A 26,680-nucleotide genomic window follows, 5' to 3' on the forward strand; every position below is an offset into this window, starting at 1 on the left:
GACTGGTGGGACATTTGGTATATGTTTCTTTGATGCTTTATAATCTGTGTCTAGTGTCTGCACTATTATTATTAATGTATGTCTCTTTCCTGAATTACATTGTCATTACTTATCTGTGTCTATTTTGACTTAAACCAGTCAGTGGAAGAGAGGAAAAATGTGGGTCTCATTGAGTTATAATGCTTCTTTATGGTGGTAACTATACTGCCAAAAAAGAAATATTTGTGTGACCATTGGCTGCAAACCAGATCCACATTCTTGAAGAAAGTAGTTATATGGCCACCTTTAAGAAATTCAGTCTGCCTTTACCTTCAGTTTTATGTTTTATTTCACTCTATAGTATTCAAGTGAAGGAGAAAAGAAAAGAGAGCTAGCAGCAAAGGTGAGAGTTGAAATATTTTTATGGAGACACCATTATGCAAAATGTGTTGGACTATAGTTGTAAATAGGTGAATGTCTCAACAAAATGCTGTGGGAACACAGAGAAAAGGGTGACAAAAAAAGTTTTGTTATGGAACTGTCTTCTGAGGCATGGGATGAAGGGTATTGGAGTTCTTTGGTGAATTCATGGCCATGAGTGTACAAAGGACATTCCAGAGAAAAGCAAGAATATGTGTAAAAATATGATGTCATGGAAAGACCTACCATCCTTTAAGAAAAGGGAGTTGGTGTAGCTGGACTATAGGGTTAGTTGTAGAGAGTGGTAGGATACACAAGTAGAATACATATGAGAGACTGAACAGGCAGTAGATGGTAGAGGGCCTTCTATTTCATGCCAAAATTTGGGTTTTGTAATATATAATAGAAAGCCTCTATCAGTACCCTTGTGAATATTTCTTATCCTTAAAGTAACAATGAATGGATTTAAGTAGTATAGAAAGAAATGAATATTAGTTAATAAAGTATCTTGCAAAATTGGAAAGGCCATTTTGATTTAGAGAAAACTATTTGAATTATAGAATAATTTTTAAAATAAGCATTTTTACTTCTCTCTAATATGTTCAGGAGCTTTAAGTTAACATGTTCAGTTATTCAAACCATTGTCTAGTAGAGGTCCTTAAGAACCCAATATTAATGAGCAAATATGGCTAAATTGGAATTAGCATATCAATTACGTGTAAATGAATGCTTATAAAGTACTTGAAGGAATTTGAAAAGTTTGTTCTCTTAAGCATTTTAAATATTTTCCTTACAATCTTATTTATACTATTAATTTTATACTGCAAGGAAGGAGTTTGCTAAACAAAGGTAAACATCAATCCTAGTCCCAGGGCAATGGATGAATTCTAAGTTAGCTACTTTGTATTTATTTAGCAAGTATATATTACACAACATCAAGGGATTCAAAGATACGATAGGATACATCACTACTCCTATATAATTCCTGGTTTTGTTGAGGAAATCAAGTTGGAAACAAATGGTCATATTAAAATTTGTTGAATTGGATAATGATGGTGTATACAGGTTGCTGGGTGAATGCAGTGGAAGAAAGAAACTAACTTTCTTTTTTTAAAAATTTAATTTAATTTTTTTTCAGTGTTCCAAGATTCATTGTTTATGTACCATACCCAGTGCTCCATGCAATACATGCCCTCCTCAGTACTCACACAACTGCTCACCTCCCTGAACTCCAAAACCCTGTTTGTTTATCACCCAACTGCCCACCCCTCTCCCCTCCAAAACCCTCAGTTTGTTTCTCAGAGTCCATAGTCTCTCATGGTTCCTCTCCCTACAATTGCCCCCGACTCACTTCTCCTCTCCTTCTTCCAATGTCCTCCATGTTCTTCCTTATGCTCCACAAGTAAGAGAAACCATATGATAATTGATTCTCTGCTTGACTTATTTCACTCAGCATAATCTCTTCCAGTCCCATCCAGGTTGATAACAAAAGTTGGGTATTCATCCTTTTTGATGGAGGCATAATACTCCATTGTATATATGGACCATATCTTCTTTCTCCATTCGTCTGTTGAAGGGCATCTTGGCTCTTTCCACATTTTGGTGACTGTGGCCATTGTTGCTATGAACATTGGGGTACAGATACCCCTTCTTTTCACTACATCTGTATCTTTGGGGTAAATACCCAGTAGTGCAATTGCAGGGTCATAGGGAAGTTCTATTTTTAAGTTCCTGAGGAATCTCCACACTGTTCTCCAAAGAGGCTGCACCAACTTGCATTCCCAGTGAAAGAGGGTTCCCCTTTCTCTACATCCTCTCCAACAGGTGTTGTTTACTGTCTTGTTAATTTTGGCCATTCTAACTGGTGTAAGGTGGTATCTCAAAGTGGTTTTGATTTGAATCTCCCTGGTTGCTAATGAGGATGAACATTTTTTCATGTGTCTGATAGCCATTTGTATGTCTTCATTGGAGAAGTGTCTGTTCGTGTTTTCTGCCCATTTCTAAAAAATTTTTATTTACTTATTTAATTTCTTTTCAGTGTTCCAGAATTCATTGTTTATATAGCACAACCAGTGTTCCATGTAATACGTGCCCTCCATAATACCCACCACCAGGCTCACCCAACCTCCCACCCTCTGCCCCTCCAAACCCTCAGATTGTTTTTCAGAGTCTGGTCTCTCATGGTTCATCTCCCCCTCCAATTTCCCCCAACTCTCTTCTCCTCTCCATCTCCCCATGTCCTCCATGTTATTTCTTATGCTCCACAAATAAGTGAAAACGTATGATAATTGACTCTCTGCTTGACTTATTTCACTCAGCATAATCTCTTCCAGTCCCGTCCAGGTTGATACAAAAGTTGGGTATTCATCCTTTCTGATGGAGGCATGATACTCCTTAGTGTATATGGACCACATCTTCCTTATCCATTCGTCCTTTGAAGGGCATCTTGGTTCTTTCCATAGTTTGGCGACTGTGGCCATTGCTGCTATGAACATTGGGGTACAGATGGCTCTTTTTTCACTACATCTGTATCTTTGGGGTAAATATGCAGGAGTGCAATTGCAGGGTCATAGGGAAGCTCTATTTTTAATTTCTTAAGGAATCTCCACACTGTTTTCCAAAGTGGCTGTACCAATTTGCATTCTAACCAACAGTGTAAGAGGGTTCCCCTTTCTCCACATCCTCTCCAGCACGTGTTGTTTACTGTCTTATTAATTTTGGCCATTCTAACTGGTGTAAGGTGGTATCTCGGTGTGGTTTTGATTTGAATCTCCCTGATGGCTAGTGATGATGATCATTTATTCATGTGTCTGTAAATCATTTGTATGTCTTCCTTGGAGAAGTGTCTGTTCATGTCTTCTGCTTATTTTTGATGTGATTATCTGTTTTATGTGTGTTGAGTTTGAGTTCTTTATAGATCCTGGATATCAGCCCTTTGTCTGTATTGTCATTTGCGAATATCTTCTCCCATTCCGTGGGTTGCCTCTTTGTTTTGTTGACTGTTTCCTTTGCTGTGCAGAAGCTTTTGATCTTGATGAAGTCCCAAAAGTTCATTTTCGCTTTTGTTTCCTTTGCCTTTGGAGACATATATTGAAAGAAGTTGCTGTGCCTGATGTTATAACGGTTACTGCCTCTGTTCTCCTCTAGGATTCTGATGGATTCCTGCCTCACGTTGAGGTCTTTTATCCATTTCGAGTTTATCTTTGTCTATGGTATAAGAGAATGGTCAGGTTTCATTCTTCTACATATAGCTGTCAAATTTTCCCAGCACCATTTAATGAAGAGACTGTCTTTTTTCCACTGGATATTTTTTCCTGTTTTGTCAAAGATTATTTGACCATAGAGTTGAGGGTCCATATCTGGCGTCTCTACTCTGTTCTACTGGTCTATGTGTCTGTTTTTATGCCAGTACCATGATGTCTTGGTAATCACAGCTTTGAAGCAGAGCTTGAAATCAGGCAACATGATGCCCCAAGTTTTGTTTTTTTCTTTTTCAGCGTTTCCTTAGCAATTCAGGGTCTATTCTGATTCTATACAAATTTTAGGATTTTTGCTCCAGCTCTTTGAAAAATGCCAGTGCAATTTTGATTAGAAATGCCTTGAAAGTATAGATTGCTCTAGGCAGTATAGACATTTTAACAATGTTTATTTTTCTGATCCATGAGCATGGAATGGTCTTCCATCTTTTTGTGTCTTCTTCAGTTACTTTCATGAGTGTTCTGTAGTTCCTCGAGTACAGATCCTTTCCCTCTTTGGTTAGGTTTATTCCCAGGTATCTTATGGTGCTATAGTAAATGGAATCGATTCTCTAATTTCCCTTTCTGTAATTTCATTGTTAATGTATAAGAAAGCAACTGATTTATGTACATTGATTTTGTATCCTGGCACAGACCTGTTGCTAGGACTTCTAATACTATGTTGAACAAGAGTGGAGAGAGTGGGCATCCTTGTTGTGTTCCTGATCTCAAAGGGAAGGCTGTCAGCTTTTTCCCATTGAGGATGATATTTGCTATGGGTTTTTCATAGGTAGATTTTATGAAGTTCAGGAATGTTTCCTCTATCCCTATACTTCGAAGAGTTTTAATCAGGAACGGATGCTGGATTTTGTCAAATGCTTTTTCTGCATCAACTGAGAGGACCACGTGTTTCTTCTCTCTTCACTTACTGATTTGTTCCATCACATTGATTGATTTGCAAATGTTGAACCACACTTGCAACCCATGGATAAATCCTTCCTGGTCATGGTGGATAATCTTTTTAATGTACTGTTGGATCCTGTTAGTTAGGATCAATCTTAGCATCCATATTCATCAGGGATATTGGTCTGAAATTCTCCTTTTTGGTGGGGTCTTTGCCTGGTTTGGGGATCAGGGTAATGTTGGCTTCCTAAAAAGAGTCTGGAAGTTTTCCTTCAGATTCAATTTTTTGAAACAGCTTCAGGAGAACAGGTATTCTTCTTTGAAAGTTTGGTAGAATTCCCCAGGGAATCCATCAGGTCCTGGGCTCTTGTTTTTTGGGAGGTTTTTAATCACTGCTTCAATCTTTTTACTAGATATTGGTCTATTCAGGTTGTCAGTTTCTTCCTGGTTCAATTTTGGGAGTTTATAGTTTTCCAGGAATGCATCCATTTCATACAGGTTGCTTGGCTTATTGGCATATAACTGTTGATAATAATTTCTGATGATTGTTTCTATTTCCTTGGTATTAGTTGTGATCTCTCCCTTTTCATTCATAATTTTATTAATTTGGGCTTTCTCTCTTTTGTTTTGTATTAGTGTAGCCAATGGTTTATCCATCTTAGATTCTTTCAAACAACCAGCTTCTAGTTTCCTTGATGCGTTCTGTTGTATCTCTAGTTTCTATCTCATTGATCTCTGCTCTAACCTTGAATATTTCCCTTCTCTTGTGTGGAGTTGGCTTAATTTGTTGTTGATTCTCCAGTTCTTTAAGGTGTAAAGACCTCTGGTGTATTCTGGGTTTTCAATTTTTTTGAGGGAGGCTTGGATGGCTATGTATTTCCCCCTTAGGACTGCCTTTGCTGTATCCCATGGGTTTTGGACCGAAGTGTCTTCATTCTCATTGGTTTCCATGAATTGTTTCAGTTCTTCTTTGATTTCCTGGTTGATCCAAGCATTCTTAAGCAAGGTGATCTTTAGCTTCCAGGTGTTTGAATTCCTTCCAAACTTTTCCTTGTGGTTGAGCTGCAGCTTCAAAGCATTGTGATCTGAGAATACGCAGGGAATAATCTCAGTCTTTTGGTATCAGTTGAGCCTTGATTTGTGACTCATTATGTGGTCTATTCTGGAGAAGGTTCCATGTACACTCAAGAAGAATGAGTATTCTGTTGTTTTCGGGTGGAATGTTCTGTATATATCTGTGAGGTCCATCTGGTCCAATGTGTGGTTCAGTGCTCTGTTTCTGTATTGATTTTCTGCTTGGATGGTCTGTCTATTACTGACAGTGTTGTGTTAACGATTTCCTACTATTAATGTATTCATATCAATATGACTCTTTATATTGATTAACAGTTTTCTTACGTAGTTGGCTGCTCCTGTATTGGGGGCATAAATATTTACAATTTTTAGATCTTCTTGGTGGATTGACCCTTTAAGAATTATGTAGTGTCCTTCATGTCTCTTACTACAGTCTTTAGTTTAAAATCTAATTTATCTGATATTAGAATTGCTACCCCAGCCTTCTTTTGAGGCCTTTTGGCATGACAGATGCTTCTTCATCCTTTTACTTTGAGTCTGGATGTATCCTTAGGTTCAAATGGATTTTCTGCCCATTTTTTAATGTGATAATTTGTTTTTTGAGCATTGAGCTTGAGGATTTCTTTATATATCTTGGATATCAGCCCTTTGTATTGTCATTTGCTAATATCTTCTCCCATTCCGTGGGTTGTCTCTTTGTTTTGTTCACTGTTTCCTTTGCTGTGCAGACGCTTTTGACCTTGATGATGTCCCAAAAGTTCATTTTCACTTTTGTTTCCTTTGCCTTTGGACACATGTCTTGAAAGAAGTAGCTGTGGCCGATGTCAAAAGAAACTAACTCTTTATGGCAGAAGGGAGCAGGCTATAAGGCAAGGCTTTATATTTAGGTTCGAATTTGAAGGATAAAAAGTGGTTCTCTTAGTAGATAAAGATTATCAGACTGTGTAGTCAGTATCCTAGGTATTGGGCACAGGTTTTTAAAAAGCTAGGAGAGAGGTGCCTGGGTGGTTCACTCAGTTAAGTATTCAACTCTTAATTTTGGCTCAGGTCATTATGTCAGGGTCATAAGATCAAACCCAGCATTTAGCTAAGATTCTCTCTCTCCTTCTCTTCCCATTTTCCCCCTCCCCTACTTGCAGGATCTTTCTCAAATTAAATAAAAAGTTGGGAGAAATGAAGCTATGCCATGGTCCTAGAACTTCAAAAGTATATTATTTATGGTAGAAATGTGAATGGGCAAGGAGAGGGATAGGGTTGGGGAATTAGACAGTAGCCCAGAAGAGTTCTGATATCAAGGGGTTTGACTTTTATATGGCATAGGATCTATGGACAGGTTTTTAAACAGAAGAGGGTCATGGTCAAATTCAGGTTTTAGTGAGAGATCTCTGGAAGCAATTTGGAGGAAAAGACTAGAGCAAGTGGTTTTCAAACATGTTTTCTTTTATGCAGAGAAAACTTTTCCAAATAAATCTTACATTTAACTAAGGTTCATATAAGACAAGAATGGTATTTTATTAGAAAAACATATATATTCAAATAGAAAACTTTTATTTACTATGAGGCCAATGAAAACAGACTGCTTCAAACTAAAGTGTGTATAATTGGGGGTTACAGGTTACAGCTCCTTTGTTATGTTAGATTCAGCATCAAATGCATCTGATATAGTAGTGCACCATATTGAGACCATTCTGATTTGCAGTGATAAGTTATAAATAATAAGTTTTAAGCAACTCTCCATGCCATGTCAGGGGATTCTTATGTTGAAATGATCTAGAAATAAAAAGGAAAGATCTGCAGGAGAAAATCCCTGGCAACAATGACAACATCTCACATAATTTACCATAAATAGAGGCATTCAAAGCTTTTTAAAAATGCTAAATTCATCCATACTGTTGTAATTCATCTCTATTTTTTGTCCTCACTTTTTGTTTCCATGTGCAGAGTAGACATAGCAAATATTTGCTGAATTAAAATTATCAAGAACAAAGTAAAAATTTAAGCAAGAAAATAATACTTAAGTTATATGAATCCATGAAGATTTGAAGTCAAAAGTAGCCCTATTCTAGAGCAAGACAGATATTCACTGACATTTGTCCTGTAGTCCAATATCCAACACTGATTTATATAAACCTGACCTACCAGAAAATTGGGATAGGTATCACATCATAGTAGAAGAGGTCATGCTTTAACAAAGAAGAGACTCATAAATCTGTATGGGGTTAGAGGAGGGATGCTCCTCTCTAGTCTCTTTTCCCTTTTTTTTTTTTTTTAAGATTTTATTTATTCATTTGACAGAGATACAGCAAGACAGGGAACACAAGCAGGGGGAGTGGGAGAGGGAGAAGCGGGCTCCCCATGGAGCATGAAGCAGGGATCCTGAGAAGCAGCTGGGATCATGACCCAAGAAGAAGGCAGACATCCAATGATTGAGCCACCCAACCTCTCTAGTTTCATTAGAAAATGCTGCTAAGAAGTGTTGGAAACAAATCTCTTCAAATCCTACGTACCTCTAAGGACCCAGATCAAATTTTACCTTCTCTGTGTGACACACTGATATCTCAACATTTGTGAGGGTTGCCCACGTGCCAGGAACAGCACTAGATGCCAGAGATACAAACATGAAAAAGAGAGTCACTCATCTAAATTCCTAGCATCTATTTTCACTCACTTGAAATCTAATCATTTTTTCCATCTACATATAAGACTGTAAATCCTAATGACAGCAAAATTTCTATAAGTTTAATTCAACATAGTTTTACTGGCCACAAACTTTGTGCAGGGCCCATGTTAGATGTTAAGGATAGAAAGATGTCCTCAAGTAGCACAGCAGTCTAACCTGTATAAACCCCAGCAGTCTTCTACAGTATATACATAAACAACCAGTTGGCTGTGAGAGCAAATCCTTGGAAGCTCTGACTAGATTAAATGGAGATTAAAATATATATTCTCTTTCTCGAATGTGTCGTTTTTTATTTCACTTTCTTCAACGCTTGATGACGCCACATGAAGAACCCTTAGGTTCAACTCTAATTATACTTTAAGTGTACTGTTACACTAACAAGTATATTATTATGCTAACCATTGCAACAAGTCCTTCATATTATGAATATATAGGGCTAATTTTCATATATTACCATATATCTCAGCATTCTTTATAATTGTTTGAGGCAGATGGGGGGAACCTTTAATTTTCTATTTTGATGAATAGTTTGTTATTGGTGATGATAGTATTGGGATAGTGTTATTGGGGATTCCTTGGTGCAGTGCTTATCATTATATAACTGTCATATATTATTCATGTATTATTTGATTTAGTGTTACCTACTTGGATCAATTTCTTTTTCAGGTTTCTGCATGTATTTATTTGTTTTGCTTTAAAACAAAAATCAAAAATTAAATTACCAGTGATAGACACATCAGTAGGACCATTTGTAAGAAATATGGAGAGGGAATTTCTCTTCCTTTAAAGTCTGTGAGTTATCTCCACTACAATACCTTTTAAAAGCTACTCAACAATGGTAGACTACTGACTACCAAACCTGGATGTGTTTTCAGTGATTGGCTTTTCTAAGTAATTACTTTCCAGAAAGGAAGGGGAAAGGATGAAAATATCTATCCTGATACCTCCTGAAATGGAAGTGTTAGTTGACTGTATCTGTTACATCACCCTGCATCCATTCAACAATGCTAATCATAAAATGCTAAGTGACCTTTTACTTTACTCAGCCTTAAGCTTGTACTGCTTGACCTTTGAGCCTCAAGTAGGCCTTTCCCCAGAACCCTGCTGTATCTTTAGTACTGAACTCTTGACTCATTATCCATCCTGAAGATCTGCCTTGCCTTAGAGGTACTCTGACATTTGCTAAGATTTCCCATTGGACTTTGCAGACATTTCCAGATCATGACAGTGTCGTTTGATATCTTGGTTTTAAACATCATCAGAGTGGCTTGTGCTGAAGAACCTGAGCTAAAGAGAAAGTGGTAAGGTAAAAAGAACAAGGCTATTTCTTCTGTGCTTATTAAGATGGCATGGAAAAAATACTTCTTTTTACTATGAATGCAACCATAAAATCATAAATGTGTTTTCAAGTGATCACAGTATAAAATAGAGCGCCAACAGTAGAAAAGATACAAAGTGGCTCATTTGAAAGAGGGTTTATCTTTGGATAAGCTTTGCAGTTAATAATACGAATTAGAATAAAACTTCACTAACTAATTTCACAGTATCTTTTTTCATCCTCCAAAGAAACTTGTGAATATAGTAAGATAAAGCTTCTCTCCTCATTTTTCAGGTGAGGAGACTGAGGATTAGAAAGGTTAAATGACTCATTCTTAGTTTCCTGGCTTGAATGATACTAAGCAAAATTGAACCTAGGATCTCTGGTCCACATTCTGTGCTCTTTCCACTGTATCATGCTGCATATACTTATGACATGAAATTTGAGGCAGATCCTTCAGGAAGTTTAATTGGCAAAGCAGCCTGTATTCAGGACAGAACTTAAAACTAAGGTAGATATTAAAGAAACACTATAATTATTCAATTCATGTTAGTCTATGCTGTAGGCAGGGGGTATGCCTAGGTAATAATTACCTACTCCAGTTTAACCACTGGGTGGTATACATTCACACAGACCTACCCAAAAGTTAGTATAACTGAATTCTGCAAATTAATTTTGCATTGACCCCAAAATACCACAAACCTTAGAATCATATTTCCTTAACATAGTAAATTATTTACAACAAAATTTCAAAGTCTAGCCTTCATTATTTTATGTTGAAATGTCTACAGGAAAATTATAATTCCACTAATTAATTTTTTCTTTTTTTTTTAATTTTTTTAAAGATTTTTTATTTATTTATTTGTGAGAGAGAGAGAGAGAGAGAGAGAGCGAGCACAGGCAGACAGAGTGGAAGGCAGAGTCAGAGGGAGAAGCAGGCTCCCCGCGGAGCAAGGAGCCCGATGTGGGACTCGATCCCAGGACGCTGGGATCATGACCTGAGCCGAAGGCAGCTGCTTAACCAACTGAGCCACCCAGGCGTCCCTAATTAATTTTTTCTTAATCCATATTAAATTCTCCTACAATTGAAGCATATATGAAAAGACTAGAAATCTATTTTATTTATCTTACAATCTGTAAAGGGAGTATTATAAAAATTAATAAGGCTTCCTAGAGTAGGAAATAAAAGTTTTAAAAATGAAGTAACAATAAACATTAAGCTCTTTAAATATGTAAGAGGGATATAGAATTAGAAAGCAACCTGGGGGGGGGGACCAATTGGAAGGATTGATGACAATGAAAATAAATGCATTTTAGGATATTTGGCAGATCAGTCCTTTACTTTTATGCCTTCAATGATATGAGGCCAATAGCATGTCTAAATCTAGGCTTCTATTACCATCTACTATTCATCAACACTGTGAAGAAGTGTAAAGTTAAAAAAAAAATTATCACTGTGCAGAGCATCTTTTTAATTGAAGGATAATTTTATATTTAATATTTCTCCTTCAGTTTCAAACATTATCACTTTAATTATGTCAAGGAAGTAGTTTATTCTATCAAAAAGTTAAGGAAACTGAAGTAGAAGTTTGCAGTTGACACTCAACTGTTCTGGGTTCACTGAAAGTAAAATGCCAAACTGTCAGGAATAAACTGCAGGAACCTCTCTTGAGGCTCGTGAGTGGGCTGAGAAGTGGCAGATGAGGTTATCTGTAGGTAAGGGAATGCATTTAGAGGGGGGACAAAAAAAAAATGGAGGTTAAATAAACCAGGCCACATTCACAGGCTGGCAGGCTCCTACTTCTCAGTTCCCATCTTGAAAAAGGGATCTAACAGCTGACTGGTAATTGTTCCCTGAAAAAATTATTTCAGGAAGGTACTGTACCCACAAAGGTCAACATTTTGCTGGTCAACACCTGGAAAGAGATTGGCATCCAAACAGAAGACATCCTACTTCCTTAGTACAGGATTAAGGTCCTCCATACTTCGTACAATTCTGGTTGCTCCTTCTTTTTAAAAAGCTGTATCAGATAAGGGAACGCATTTGCAATGAACCAGCAAATAGTGAGGATTTCCTGTTAAGAACGGCTAAAAAATTAGAGCTCTTCTATTGGGAAAGATAATGGTCGAGTGAGGCTATGCTCAGAGTCCATCAAATCATAACATCATGAAAGGTTTGGATAGGAGAGACACAACCCTATTTACCAAACCCAAGATTATTGGAACTAAGGAGTATCCTTGAAACATTGCAGAGGTAAACAGTGGGGAAGGGGATGTGTTATAGGTGCCTTATGGAATAAGTTATCCCTGAAGTTGTAATGAAATAGCACGTTTTAAAAAGTAAAGTAATTCAGGTCAATTCATGCACTGTAAACCTATTGTTGGCAAATAGAAGGTTAGAGAAGCAGAGGACAAATCATTCCTTTCTACAGAGGTGACTTTCACAAGAAATAGAATTGGAAGGCTAAATAGATAATGAGTATGGTATTCTTTAGGCTTTTAGTTTAAAAATTTATTAAAAAAAATAAAAATGTATTAAAAGGGTTAGTATTGTAGATAGTAATGCATTTATGGATTACAAAATTCCTTGTTCTTTTCCTACTTTTGGCTTCACATCTGTTTGTATAAAACACCATCATGTCAAAATGATGGATGTAGAAATTCAGGCTCAGTGCTTGTGGAGGCACTATGGTGTAGTGGTTCAGGTTATAGCCTTTGAAACCTCACTGGTGTCCACTGCTTATTAACTGCATGGTCTTGAGCAAGCTTTTTAATTTCTTGGAGGCGCATTTCTCATTTGTGAAATGGCTTTGTAATACCTACCCTGTAGGTTTGTTTGAAGAGTCATTGATAAGCAAGTCGCTAAACAAAGTGCGTGGCTCCTCTCCATCTCCCAATGTCCTCCGTGTTATTCCTTATGCTCCACAAGTATGGAGAAGTCAGATGGAGGAAATTGAAGGGGGAGACAAACCATGAGAGACTGTGGACTCTGAGAAACAAACTGATGTTTTTGGAAGGGAGGTTGGTAGGGGGTTGGGTGAGCCTGGTGGTGGGTATTACAGAGGGCACATATTGCATGGAACACTGGGTGTGGTGCATAAACAACAAATTCTGGAACACTGAAAAGAAATAAAATAAAATGGAAAAAACAAACAAAAAAAGTGCATGGCACCTAGTAAATGCTAAGTAAATGGCAGTTCTTACTGTTATTGTGGGCTTTAGAGCCATGTGTGTTATCCTGAATTCCAAAGCTTGTAACAGATGTCATGGATAAGGTGTGCCTCCATTTTCCTAATATGGCTGTCTTAAAGTTTTTTGATCATCTTGAATATATATAGCCTTTTGGAAATGTAGATGACACAGTAAAATACCTAATTACAACAAATTTAATTATACAGATATATTCAAATTGCATATGGTGTGAAATAATACCTTAATGAAGAACTACTGTTTTCTTCCTCCACTATCCCGTTTTGTAAAACAGTTTTGTTTAAATTCTTCACAAGTATCTCTGACATCAATGTTTCTATAAGCATGGAGAACCAATTTTGAGTCACCTAACAGTTTTCTGGAAGACACTACATTCATGTTCATCTAAGTTGTTAGGTAAAGGTACAACACTAATCAGCGTATGCTAACATCACTGTAATTTTGATCTCAAGCCACATATATCTATTTGCATAACACTAGGTAAGTTGATTATTCCATTCATTCTAAATGTTTTATTTTTTATCTTCTCTAGGTACTTACTATATTGCAATTTTAACTGATCTTTCAAAGTCTTTTTTACAATGATATTAAACAGTTAATACAGTGAAGTCACACCCTGTAAATAATCCTTAGATCTATGTTACATTTCATTGTTTTTAAACTCCCAATCCAATTCTGTAAATTTGCCTCTGTAATCACCTAAAACTCACATTAATTGAGGCCCCAGACTGTGTCCTTTAGAGTACTTTAATATTAAAAGAAAATAACTTAGATAAGGCCCCTTATAATTAAAGAATTTATAAGTACTTGACTATAAGATTGTCACTTTTTTTCCTCAGACATAATGAGTCGGGAGACATGCCTTATATTAGGAAGATAGGAATATATATTTTCTTGAAAATTATATCCAATTACATAACCTTAAGAGCATTCATGTTTTCCTATTTTTAAAAGAAAATAGGAGAATTCATTCCATATATGTGTTAAGTGCCAGGATGATCCAAACATGTATGAGACAATGTTCTTGGTGTCATATGAGTTTTCATACTTTGGAGAATATTTAATTCAAGAAAAAATATTGAACACCTACTATGTGCAAAGCATTTGCAGAAAAATATTGAGTTGCAGCCTCTGTCCTCAGTAGTTTACAAACTATTCCAAGGGAATAAAACAAACAAATAATTCTTACCTGGGAAAGTAAAGAAGCTATAGACTGCTCTGGGGTTCTTAGATAGGTGAAGCCATATTTAGTTGAGGAATATCAGAAAAAGCTTTAGGAAGTCAATTCATATTTGAGATGAAGTGTAAAGGATGTGTAAGATAGGCATTTGTGTATGTGTAAGATAGGAGTAAAGTAGTGAGAAAGGGGACCAGAGCCTAATAAGGAAAAGGAAATGACATGAACAAAGGCCTGGTAGAAGAAAAGCAAGAAGAATTATTCAGGAACAATGAGTAGTCCACTTAGATGTAATAAAGAATTCCTGGGAACAATGGGAATATAAGACTGGGCTGTGAATGAGATTAGGCTAGACTGTAAAAACCAACTGTGGCTGCATATCCTTAGAGCTTAGAACTGAGGCTACTGGCTAGCTGATGAACCCACAAATATAGGTAGTGTGCTACATGAGGGACAGGTCTTTCATTAACACCACAAGTTTCTCTGGCCCAATGAAGGGAGTTTGATAGTAATTCTTGCTAAAAATATAATTTTAAAAACAATTAAAAAATAAATAAAATTTAGAAAAGACCAGAGTCATCTGGGAGAGAAGAAGAGATTGAGAAAAATTTTAGAGACTTATCAGAGGAATTGGAGGCCATTTGGATATTGGATTTTAAAGCACTGAAGTATTGGCAATGATAAGGTGTATAGCTATACCATTTAGTTGTACAGTTTTGGTGGTGTAATCAACAAATTTGGCCATATTGATATTACACATAATGTGTAAAGGGATTGCAGACATGGTTCCGAAGGCAGTTCACATACGGAAAGAAAGGTGAAGAGAACAAGTCTGCAGGGAAAGAACATACACAGTAATTCATCACAGGGAAAAACAAACTTTTCACCATCAAGTAAAGAAACTCAAATGAAAATAACAGTAAGGTAGAGGGGTACCTGGGTGACTCAGTGGGTTAAGTGTCCAACTCTTGATTTTGGCTTGGGTCATAATCTCAGGGGCCTGGGTTCAAGCCCCATGTCAGGCTCGGTGCTGGGTGTAGAGCCTGCTTAAGATTCTCTCTCTCTCTCCCCCTCTCTCCACTCCTTCCACCCTGCCCAGTCACATGCGCACTCTCTCGCTCTCTTTCTCAAAGATAAAATAATAGTAAGGTAGAAACATATATCTATTAGAATGTCTAAGCACAAAATGAGGTGTTAGAAGAGCTGTAGGGTAACAAGTAATGTTTGATGGTGGTTCCATTGCATGACAATTCATGGAAATGTATACACAAAACAATGTTAAATGAAAGAATTAGATCACAAGAGAGTATATAAACACTGATTATATCTATAATGTTGAGACATATTAGAAGAGAATTTGAAGGAATGTAGTTTTTGTTCTTTAGCATTTTCTTTCTGGAAGAGTTATTTAACTGCATTCTAATTTGAAAAGAATGAAATGAAAAATGATTTCCCATCATACCCCTAAAACACATGTACATACACACATCTTTGCAAATAGATTGTGGTAAAATATGATGTTCAGTGTTTGAGATGTTGCAACATTATCTATAAATCAGGGATGCAACTGAAGTTGTACTTCCCTTCATTATCTTCCATAAGTCTGATGAGGCATTTTTTGATCACTGCTTATTATCGTAATGAGAAAAGAGGAAATCTTTTCCTCATAAATCCTGACAAGCTGCATTTTAAATCTTTCGTCAGTATAAATTCTTTGCCCCCACTAAATAAATACACAAAGTGTAAGCTTATTATTGCTTATTTTCTCTACCTTTTTCTGAATACTCAGTAGGTCATTCTTGACCTTTACCTGTCAGTTGATATTTATTCTCCCTTCCCCCAGATTGGCACACACAGTAAGGTTCAGATTTATAAACAGCTAACACTGGATGAATTGAATGCCTACTATGTGGCACACGTTCCCTGGCTTTCTACAGAGAAGATTTTATTTGATCTTGATAGTAACCATGTGAGGTCTGAAATATCCCTATCCTTGTTTCACAAAAACTAGGCATCAGTTCAGCAAGCAGTTCTCTTCAGATCCTAGAACATTGCTCTTTCCTGCCATGGTGTTTTTCATGGGGCAAGTTCCCAAGAAAAAGAAGGCACACTGTGTGTTATGGCTTATAGTATAGTTTTTAACATACAAAGTAATTTTTTAGAAAGCTGCATATTTTAAGAAAACTTTTTTTAAAGTGTGTTGTTTTTCCTTTTTTAATGTATACTGTTGCTATAAAAATTATTACAAGGGAATGTAAAAAATTTGCTACAAAGCAATTCAAAATTATATAAGCAATTTAAGTAGAATCCAAACATGAAGCAAGATTATCTACTTAATGATTTCAATTAAATAAAACTTACAAGCTGATAAAAAATTTGAAGTTTTATTTAAATTGGTACATGATGTTAACATGCTGACTAATTACAGTACAAAATTAACATAGCATTACATAATACAGCGCATAAGGCAAACAAGGAAACTTTTGAAAAGGTGTGGTAAACCATAAATAACAAGCTATAAGGACTAAATAGGACCATAAAATAAAGTATACTAACTATGAGGATGTTTTCTGACTCATAATATAATATTATTAAGGCTGTATTGGAGAGATTGCAGTACTGGCTTCTTTGAGACTGCCGGAATGTTACTCAGGTTGGAAATGTACATGAGATGATAGCCCACATTTTAAGGTGGGTGAAAGGGGGTATTTGTAAGAAGCACATAGAAAGATGAATTGACAAACTGTCTTGTTTGTCTTGTCTTGGAGAAAAGGTAAATATTTTAGAAATAGGAAATGTAACTGTAATGTAATGAGATTCATATATGTAAATCATGTGTACACAGACTTCCATCTCCTTTTGATCTTAGTCACACTGTGTCTATGGCTCACAGGAGTAAAAAACCTTGATGAGAAGGTAGTTTTACAGAAAAAGAAATTGAGTTAAAATCAGTGAAAGGAACAGCATTTTAAAACAGATACCCAAAAGTAAGTGGCATAAAGAATGCATGCAAAAAAGTTATTGCTTTCTAGTTGAATTCTAAATACTTCTATTGATAATGTACAGCTCACTCAGATTCCAGAGAATAATTGGAAATAGAGACTTTGTGAAACAGACTTCTCCTTTAACTTGTTCACCTGACATTGGGCTTTGAATTATATTTTATCACCATTCAACCTAAATTAAGATACCCAGCTCACAGCAAGACCATACAAACAGTATCTGAAATACTAAAACACATATTCTATGTAAGTAACATTAAGGTTAGGGTAAAGATTGATAAAAGCAATGACAGTAACATTAATGTGATACCAGGAGCTCTGAGCTCCTTCCATCAGCAACGAGGAACATGTTGAAATTACCAGAGAGGGCAGTGCAGTGACTTTTCTAACTTAAATTTGCAAGTAGATGAGCTTTCAACTTTTCAGTCTAAACTATACAGATATCTAATGCCTTTTTAATAAAGATGTGGTGCCAAACATATATATATATATATATATATACATATATATATATATATATATACACATATATATATATATATTTACATATGTTGGTGTGTACCCATCCCACAGGGTATCTGACCAAGACATTAGCCCAGAAAACTGTGTTCTTTTCTTCTCAGGTTTTTGTATAAATGTGTACTTTAAGGACTTTGTGGGCAATACATGATATGAATATGTTTTAGGGCCATCGAAATGCAAATTATAGAATATATAAGATATATATAAATTTATATATATATACATGTATATGTATATATATATAACATCACCATTATCGGATTTATATCTAGGATCCAGTGGATTTTCCTTACCAAAGAACTGAAATACTGAATGTTATATTACAAAATTACAAAGTTTTAAACTTACTGTTACTCCCTAATTACTTTCTTTAGAGTGGTTATCATACAAGGTCATCAGAAGATCTGTCATAATATCTTTCTTCATGACTACGTATTTTATAAAAGTATCATTTTATATTATCCAATAAATGAATGATAGAATAATTACGGTTATATGGTTCATTATCTTACATCCCTTTCCCTACTGTTAGATTTTCAGCTCCATATCTTCATTGTGCAGAGTATTTACAATAAGTTAATTCTCTTCTCTGTCATAAAATGAGAGGTTAATCTTCATTTAATCCATAAATTCCCTTCCGGCTCTAGAATTCCATGTTCCAGTGATTATCCCCAAACTATTATACAAGTTTGTGAGGTTGTTTTTAAAAACAGTATCTAAAAAACAAACAAAAACAAAACACATACACTTTAGTGACCTGCATGAATTGAGAACTCACGTGGCATGAAAAACTCCTTTTTGTTTGACTCTTATTTGAAAAGATTTTATTTATTTATTTGTTTATTTTTTAAACAATTTTTTTCAAATTTTTATAAACATATAATGTATTATTAGCCCCAGGGGTACAGGTCTGGGAATCACCAGCTTTACACACTTCACAGCACACACTATAGCACATACCCTTCCCAATGTCCATAACCCCACCACCCTCTCCCTACCCACCTCCACCTGGCCACCCTTAGTTTGTTTAGTGACATTAAGAGTCTCTTGTGGTTTGTCTCCCTCCCAATCCCATCTTGTTTCATTTATCATTTTCCTACTCCCCAAACCACCCAGGTTGCATCTCCACTTCCTCATATCAGTGAGATCATATGATTATTGTCTTACTCCAATTGACTTATTCTGCTAAGCATAATACCCTCTAGTTCCATCCACGTCATTGCAAATAGCAAGATTTATTTCTTTTGATGGCTGCATAGTATTCCATTGTGTATATATACTGGATCTTCTTTATACATTCATCTGTCGATGGACATCTAGGTTCTTTCCATAGTTTGGCTGTTGTGGACATTGCTGCTATAAACATTCAGGAGCACGTGCCCCTTGGGATCACTGCGTTTGTATCTTTTTTTTTTTAAGATTTTTATGTATTTCACAGACAGAGATCACAAGTAGGCAGAGAGGCAGGCAAAGAGAGGGGAGGAAACAGGCTGCTTGTGGAGCAGAGAGCCCGATGTGGGGCTCGATCCCAGGACCCCAGGATCACGACCTGAGCCAGAGGCAGAGGCTTTAACCCACTGAGCCATCCAGGTGCCCCACTACATTTGTATCTTTAGGGTAAATGCCCAGTAGTGCAATTGCTGGGTCCTAAGGTAGCTCTATTTTCAACTTTTTGAGGAACCTCCATGCTGTTTTCCAGAGTGTCTGCACCAGCTTCCATTCCCACCAACAGTGTAGGAGGGTTCTCTTTTACTCACATTCTCACCAACATCTGTTGTCCCCTGACTTTTTAATTTTAGCCATTCTGTCTGCTGTGAAGTGTTATCTCACTGTGGTTTTGATTTGTCCTTCCCTGATTCTGAGTGATGCGGAGCACTTTTTCATGTGTGTGTTGGCCATCTGGATGTCTTCTTTGCAGAGATGTCTGTTCATGTCCTCTGCCCATTTCTTGATTGGATTATTTGTTCTTTGGGTGTTGGGTTTGCTAAGTTCTTTATAGATTTTGGATACTAGCCCTTTATCTTATATGTCATTTGCAAATATCTTCTCCCATTCTGTCAGATTTCTTTTGGTTTTGTTAACGATTTCCTTTGCTGTGCAAAAGCTTTTGATCTAGATGAAGTCCCAATAGTTCATTTTTGCCCTTGCTTCCCTTGCCTTTGGCGATGTTCCAAGGAAAAAGTTTCTGCAGCTGAGGTTGAAGAGGTTCCTGCCTGTGTTCCCCTCAAGGGTTTTGATGGATACCTTTCTCATTGAGGTCCTTCATCCATTTTGAGTTTTTTCGTGTGTGGTGTAAGGAAGTGGTCCAATTTCATTTTTCTGCATGTGGCTGTCCAATTTTCCCAACACCATTTGTTGAAAAGGCTTTTTTCCATTGCACATTCTTTCCTACCATGTCGAAGATTAGTTGACCATAGAGTTGAGGGCCTATTTCTGGACTCTCCATTCTGTTCCATTGATCTATGTGTCTGTTTTTGTGACAGTACCATGCTGTCTTGATGATGATAGCTTTGTAATAGAGCTTGAAGTCTGCAATTGTGATGCCACCAACTTTGGCTTTCTTTTTCAATATTCCTTTGTCTAGTCAAGGTCTTTTCTGGTTCCATCTGAATTTTAGGATTATTTGTTCCATTTCTATGAAATAAATGGATAGGATTTTGATAGGAATTGCATTAAATGTGTAGATTGCTTTAGGTAGCATAGACATTTCATGATATTTGTTCTTCGAATCCATGAGCATGGAACATTTTTCCATTTCTTTGTGTCTTCCTCAATTTCTTTCATGAGTACTTTATAGTTTTATGAGTATGGATTCTTTGCCTCTTTGGTTAGGTTTATTCCTAGGTATCTTACGGTTTGGGGTACAATTGTAAATGGGATTGACTCCTTAATTTCTCTTTCTTCTGTCTTGTTGGTGTAAAGAAATGCAACTGATTTCTGTGCATTGATTTTATATCCTGACACTTTACTGAATTCCTGTACAAGTTCTTGCAGGTTTGGATTGAAGTCCTTTGGGTTTTCCACACATAGTATCACATCATCTGCAAAGAGTGATAGTTTGACTTCTTCTTTGCTGATTTGGATCCCTTTAATTTCTTTTTTTTTTTTCCCATTGAAAATGATATTTGGGGACGCCTGGGTGGCTCAGTTGGTTAAGCAGCTGCCTTCGGCTCAGGTCATGATCCCAGGGTCCTGGGATCGAGTCCCACATCGGGCTCCTTGCTCGGCAGGGAGCCTGCTTCTCCCTCTGCCTCTGCCTGCCTCTCTGTCTGCCTGTGCTCGTTCGCGCTCTCTCCCTCTGTCTCTGAAAAATAAATAAAATCTTTTAAAAAAAAAATAAATAAAAATAAAAAAAAATAAATAAAAATAAAAAAAAAATTAAAAAAAAAAAAATTAAAAAAAAAAAAATGATATTTGAGGTGGGTTTTTCATAGACGGCTTTGATGATACTGTAGTGTGTGCCCTCTATCCCTACACTTTGAAGAGTTTTGATCAGGAAGGGATGCTGTACTTTGTCAAATGCTTTTTTAGCATTAATTGAGAATATTGTATGGTTCTTGTTCTTTCTTTTATTAATGTACTGTGTCACATTCATTGATTTGCAGATGTTGTAACAACCTTGCAGCCCTGGAATAAATCCCACTTAGCCGTGGTGAATAAGCCTTTTAATGTACTGTTGGATCCTATTGGCTAGTATTTTGGTGAGAATTTTCACATCTGTGTTCATCAAGGATATTGGTCTGTAATTCTTTTTTTTTTTTTTTACTTTACTTTTCTTTCTTTTTTTCTTTCTTTTTTTTTTTTTTTTTTTTTGATGGGATCCTTGTCTGGTTTTGGGATCAAGGTGATGCTGCCCTCATAAAATGAGTTTGGAAGTTTTCCTTCCATTTCTGTTTTTTGGAACAGTTTCAGGAGACTAGGAATTAATTCTTCTTTAAGTGTTTGGTAGAATTCCCCTGGTAAGACATCTGGTCCTGGGCTTTTGTTTGTTCAAGATTTTTGATGACTGTTTCAATCTCCTTACTGGTTATGGGTCTGTTCAGGTTTTCTGTTTCTTCCTGGTTCAGTTTTGGTAGTTTATATGTCTCTAGGAATGCATCCATTTCTTCCAGATTGTCAAATTTGTTGGCGTAGAGTTGCGCATAGTATGTTCTTACAATTGTTTTTATGTCTTTGATGTTGGTTATGATCTCTCCTCTTTCATTCATGATTTTATTTATTTGGTCCTTTCTCTTTTCTTTTTGATAAGTCTGGGCAGTTGTTTATCAATCTTATTAATTCCTTCAAAGAACCAGCTCCTAGTTTTGTAGATTTGTTCTATTGTTTTTTGGGGGGTTTTTTTGGTTTCTATTTCATTGATTTCTGCTATGATCTTTATGATTTCTCTTCTCCTGCTGGGTTTAGGCTTCCTTTGTCGTTCTTTCTTTAGCTCCTTTAGGTGCAGGTTAGGTTGTGTATTTGAGACCTTTCTTGTTTCTTTTTTTTTTTTAAGATTTTATTCATTAATCTATCAGAGGAAAGAGCGAGAAAGAGAGCACACACAAGTAGACAGAGGCAGAGAGAGAAGCAGGCTCCCTGCTGAGCAAGGAGCCTGATGTGGGACTCGATCCCAGGACCCTGGGATCATGACTTGAGCCGAAGGCAGTGGCTTAACCGACTGAGCCACCCAGGTGTCCCCCTTTCTTGTTTCTTGAGAAAGGCTTGTATTGCTACATATTTTCCTCTCAGGACTGCCTTTGCTGTGTCCCACAGATTTTGAACCATTGTGTTTTCATTATCATTTGTTTCCATGAATTTTTCCAATTCTTCTTTAATCTCTTGGTTGACCCATTCATTCTTTAGAAGGATGCTGTTTAGTCTCCATGTATTTGGGTTCTTTCCAACTTTCCTCTTGTGATTGAGTTCTAGCTTCAGGGCATTGTGGTCTGAAAAGATGCAGGGAATGATCCCCATCTTTTGATACCAGTTGAGACCTGATTTATGACCCAGGATGTGATCTATTCTGGAGAATGTTCCATGTGCACTAGGAAAGAATGTGTATTCTCTTGCTCTGGAATGGAATGTTTAATGTATCTGTGATGTCCATCTGGTCCAGTGTGTCATTTAAAGCCTTTATTTCCTTGTCGATCTTTTGTTTGTGTCATTTGTCCATTTCAGTGAGGGGAGCGTTAAAGTCCCCTACTATTATTGTATTATGGTCGATGTATTTCTTTAATTTTGTTATTAATTGGTTTATGTAGTTGGCTTCTCCCATGTTAGGGGCATAGATATTTAAAATTGTTAGATCTTCTTGTTGGAGAGACCCTTTGAGTATGATACGGTGTCCTTCCTCATTTCTTATTATAGTCTTTGGCTTAAAGTCCAATTGATCTGATATATGGATTGCCACCCCAGCTTTCTTTTGATGTCCATTAGCATGGTAAATTGTTTTCCACCCCCTTGTTTTAAATCTGGATGTGTCTTCTGTTCTAGAATGAGTTTCTTGTAGGCAGCATATTGATGTGTTGTTGTGTTTTTTTTTAATCCATTCTGATACCCAGTGTCTTTTGATTGGGGTATTTAGCCCACTTACATTCAGGGTAACTATTGAGAGATATGAATTTAGCCATTGTATTGCCTGTAAGGTGACTGTTACTGTATATTGTCTCTGTCCCTAAAAGTAGGGTCTCTCTTTGCTTAGAGGACCCCTTTCAATATTTCCTGTAGAGCTGGTTTGGTGTTTGCAAATTCTTTCAGTTTTTGTTTATCCTGGAAGCTTTTTATCTCTCCTTCCAATTTCAATGATAGCCTAGCTGGATATAGTATTCTTGGTTGCATGTTTTTCTTGTTTAGTGCTCTGAATATATCATGCCAGTTCTGTCTGGCCTGTCAGGTCTCTGTGGATAAGTCTTCTGCCAATCTCATATTCTTACCATTGTATGTTACAGACTTCTTGTCCCGGGCTGCTTTCACGACTTTTTCTTTGTCGCTACGACTTGTAAATTTTACTATTAGATGATGGGGTATGGACCTATTCTTATTGATTTTGAGGAGGGTTCTCTGCATGTCCTCGATTTTGATGCTTGTTCCCTTTGCCATTATAGGGAAATTCTCTGCAATAATTCTCTCTGATATACCTCGGCTCCCCTCTTTCTTCTTCTTCTGGAATCCCAATTATTCTAATGTTGTTTTGTCTTATGGTATCACTTATCTCTCAAATTCTCCCCTCATGGTCCAGTAGTTGTTTGTCTCTCTTTTGCTAAGCTTCTTTATTCTCTGTACTTTGGTCTTCTATATCACGAATTCTTTCTTCTGCCTCATTTGTCCTAGCAGTAAGAGCCTCCATTTTGTACTGAACCTCATAAATAGTTTTTTTTTTTAATTTTGACTTGGTTAGATTTAAGGGCTTTTATTTCTCCAGACAGGGTTTCTCTAATATCTCCCATGCCTTTTTCAAGCCTGGCTAGAACCTTGAGAATTGTCATTCTGAACTCTAGATCTGACATATTACCCATGTCCATGTTGATTAGGTCCTTAACCTTCAGTACTGCCTCTTTTTCTTTTCTTTTCTTTTCTTTTTTTTTGGTGAATTTTTCCGCCTTGTCATTTTGTCCAGATAAGGATATATGAAAGAGCAAATGAAATAATAAATGTGTGGCAAAGACCCCAGGACAATGTGCTTTAACCAAATCAGAAGAGACCCCAAATCGTGGGGCGGGGGGGAAAGAGGGTAAAGTTCAGAAGAAAAATTTTAAAAAGAAAACAAATAATAAAGAAATATAAAAAAGAATATATTAGACTGGTGACTAGAACAAGGTTACCCACTTAATTTTGGGAGTATTTTGGTCTCTTAGAAGAAACTACCTCCCAAAATTTTAAAGAATGAAAAACGTATATAAGGGTAAAAACAATGAAAGGATGGAATATGACTATAAAGATGGAATAAAAAAATTTTTCTTAATTTCAAAAAAAGGAGTTGATAAAATAAGTTGGTTTGTACAATAAAAATAAAGAAAGTGGAGAGAATTTGCTCGGGCTGGAGACTAGAACAAGCCTGATGCTAGATTTAGGGTGTATTTTGATCTATTAGAAGAAGTTGTACCCCAAATTTTTTAGAAGAAAAAACCCTATGTGTATACAAAAATAAAGTTAGATACAATAAAGGATAAAATATGACTATAATATAATGAAGGTTCAAAAAAGTATATTTTTTATGAAAGGTATTGTTAAGATAAACTAGTTAAAAAATGTTAAAAGAGGAAAGGGTAAAAGTTAAAAAAATAACAGAAGAAAAAAATAAAATTTAAAAAAATTATCTTTGCAAGACTAATGAATCATGGGGAGAAAGCCATGAATTCCATGCTTTGCTTTCTCCTCCTCTGGAATTCCGCTGTTCTCCTTGGTAAGTGACTTTGGTCTTGGCTGGATTTCTTGTTGATCTTCTGGGGGAGGGGCCTGTTGTAGTGATTTTCAAGTCTCTTCCTGAGGCAGAAATGCACCACCCTTTCCAGGGGTGGGGCTGAGTAATCCGCTCAGGTCCGCTTTCGGGAGCTTTTTTTCCCTGAATGCTTTCCGTAGAGTTCCAGAGGACAGGAATGAAAATGGTGGTCTCCCAATCTCCGGCCCTGGGGAGACAAGAGCTCGGGGCCCCACTCCTCAGTGCTCCCTCAGAGAAAAGCACTCAATCATTCCCATCTCCCTGGCCTCTGGCCACGCTTGGTGAAAAGCGGTCAATCAGTACCGTCTCCCTGGCCTCTGGCTGTGCTCTGATCTCACCCAGCCTTTGACCAAGCCTGTCTCTGGCACACAGCTTGACCTGGAGTCTCTGAACCCCGCAGATCCCTGAGCTCTTCCGGGGGTGTCTTGCCGGATCTTGTGGGGACCCCACTCACAGAGCAGTGGCCTGTGCCACATATTATGGTTCATGGTAACCCCAAGTTGAGAGCTCACTCCTCGGCTCTGTCTCTGTAGCCGGCTTCCCTGCTCTAATACCTGTGAGCTCTATGACACTCAGACACCCCTGATCCTTTGTGATCCCACGGGACCTGAGGCCACACTGTCCCCGTGTCAGCTCCAACCTGGTTTAGCCTCTGGAGTGATGTCCCTCAGTGGAGCAGACTTTTAAAAGTTCTGGTTTTGTGCTCCTTTGCTCTGCCACTTGCCGGGAGCAGGACCCTCCCTCCACGGTCTATCTTCCCATTGCTTTGGATTCACTTCTCTGCCGGTCCTACCTTTCAGAAGTGGTCAATTTTCTGTTTCTAGAACTGTTGCTCTTCTTCTCTTCAATCTCCAGTTGGATTTGTAGGTGTTCTCAATGGTTTGATAAGCCATCTAGTTGATCTCCTGCTACCTGATGTTGTCTCAGCCTGCTCCTTCTCTGCCATCTTAACTCCTAGACTTCCTCAAAGTTCTTATTTATTTACTTGACAGAGAGAAAGAGAGAAAGCTGAGCAGGGGGAGCAGCAGGCAGAGGGAGAGGGAGAAGCCGGCTCCCCACTGAGCAGAGAGCCTGGTGAGGGGCTCGATCCCATGACCCTTGGATCATGACCGGAGCCAAAGGCAGGCACTTTAACCAACTGAGCCACCTAGGTGCCCCTTTTGCTTGAATCTGTGATGAGGGATGGAAATGTTTGAAAATGTTTATCATAGGAAAAGCTAAGGTACAATGATAACTGGTCTTCAGGTTCATGATAAAATGGTAACTAGGACAGACAAAGATGGAGCAAACTACCAAATCCTGGAGTAGATAATGTAATGGTGCATCTGAAAATGCTGTCAAAGCTGGAGATGCTTAGGTAGGGTAACCATGTGGTTAAAAATATCAACTAACTTCCTCTCTAGAGTGTTTTAAAGCCAGGGAGTCAAAAACTGAGGTGGTGAGGAAGGAGTGCAAAGCAGAATTAGAGCTGTTTCTCATAAGTCAATAGGAAGGCACTTTGGGTATTTATTTATATATTTATTAATAACTTATTTTTCTGAACTATGTCTCCCCTCAGATCTAGCCTATAGAATATTGGCATTTTAAGATACCAACATCATCATTGCTCCCAAAGTTACTAGTTTATATGCACAAATGTATATGTAGTTAGTTTTTATGTATCAAGATGCAGTGACTGATTTGATCCCTCCCCTTCTTTCACACTAACCAGTTTACAATCTGAATGTATCAGACGCTTGTGG

At 37.1% G+C, this 26,680-nt stretch overlaps 1 protein-coding gene and 1 non-coding gene across 2 annotated transcripts in view; both read left to right on the top strand.

Annotated features, from left to right (window-relative positions):
- Positions 1-26,680, top strand: part of DIAPH2 (diaphanous related formin 2) — a 958,873-nt gene that overhangs the window by 902,852 nt on the left and 29,341 nt on the right. The window lies entirely within an intron of this gene.
- LOC116583819 lies at positions 14,370-14,523 on the top strand. The gene has a single exon (XR_004282918.1). It is a non-coding gene; the product is annotated as a small nucleolar RNA SNORA62/SNORA6 family (small nucleolar RNA).

Source organism: Mustela erminea, chromosome X (assembly GCF_009829155.1).
Source record: "Mustela erminea isolate mMusErm1 chromosome X, mMusErm1.Pri, whole genome shotgun sequence".
Classification (NCBI taxonomy): domain Eukaryota; kingdom Metazoa; phylum Chordata; class Mammalia; order Carnivora; family Mustelidae; genus Mustela; species Mustela erminea.